The sequence below is a fragment of the Plectropomus leopardus genome, unplaced genomic scaffold (assembly GCF_008729295.1).
Source record: "Plectropomus leopardus isolate mb unplaced genomic scaffold, YSFRI_Pleo_2.0 unplaced_scaffold18062, whole genome shotgun sequence".
In the NCBI taxonomy this organism is placed as follows: domain Eukaryota; kingdom Metazoa; phylum Chordata; class Actinopteri; order Perciformes; family Serranidae; genus Plectropomus; species Plectropomus leopardus.
Window position 1 is genome coordinate 1 of NW_024619456.1, and position 1,071 is coordinate 1,071.

Sequence of the window (1,071 nt, forward strand, 5' to 3'; positions counted from 1 at the left end):
ATATAGATATGTATTAAGTGTTAGAGACTCTAATGCGTATTATTTGATTTTTTTTCCGAAAATCCAACTGAATTCTTCAAAAGATCAAGAGTTGGAACATGTTTCTACACGACAACACCTGAAGTCTCGTGCGATCGGACTTACCTTGTCCTTCAGTGTTTTTATCCATTGCAAGATGCTGTAGGCTACATCTACAGCGGTTAGGGTTGGGGTTAGGGTTTTAACCCTCGCAGACAGGGTTAGGTCGTCTAACAAACACTAGGCTATAACTTTTATGTGAGCAGTAGGTAGCGCACACACGACTCCTACAGCTTCTACGTACAGCGACAGCAGCCTCGAATAACCTGCACGTAAAATTACGTCACTCCAGTGTGTGTGTGTGTGCGTGTGTGTGTGTTTGTGTGCGCGCGCGCGCAAATCACAACACTCTTTACATGCATAGTATAACAAAAAGCTTCAAGTTCAGTGCAAAAGTTTAGTGATAAACCCGCGGAGCTTACCGGGTGCTCCCTGTGCTGCTGGCATATAACCGGGATTGGCCACTCCGTAGGTTCGGTTGGGGTGGCTGTAAAGTAACGGAGAAACGAAAGTAAGGTCACTGAGGTGCAAATTAAACATTAAGTTTAGAATAAAACAGACAATATTAAGCGACGCTCACCCCAACACCGGCTGTGACTCCATTTCAAAGCGCTGGAAAACAACCAAACGAGAAAACACAAGTCTTCATACGTTCTCTAAAGACACATCGAGAATCTACCTCAAATCATCATGTGACAAAAAGCAGATCATTCACCTTTTATATCCACCCCACCCCGTGTCCGAAAAATGTGTCAGCTCTCTTCTTCTGACAGTTAAAAGGTTAAAAAACTTCCCCTTTTTAATTTTTTTTGTGGTTCAGTTTGAGGGCTTGCGCTGATTTGAGTTAGTCTTTAATGATAAATGCGCTCAGTCAGTTTCGGGAAGTACAGAAAGCCCCCCCACAAAATGCAAAATGCTGTTCAGGAAGTGCGCATATTGCGTTTTATGGGCAGTAAACAGATATAAAAAGTAGGCGTACAGATGTGCGTCAAA

At 43.0% G+C, this 1,071-nt stretch overlaps 1 long non-coding RNA gene across 1 annotated transcript; it reads right to left on the bottom strand.

Annotated features, from left to right (window-relative positions):
• Window positions 1-114: 114 nt before the first annotated feature.
• Window positions 115-996, bottom strand: LOC121964986. The gene is made up of 3 exons (XR_006107435.1): window positions 794-996; window positions 659-690; window positions 115-565 (listed from the first exon to the last, which is right to left on the bottom strand). It is a non-coding gene; the product is annotated as an uncharacterized LOC121964986 (long non-coding RNA).
• Between the last annotated feature and the right edge of the window lie 75 nt (window positions 997-1,071).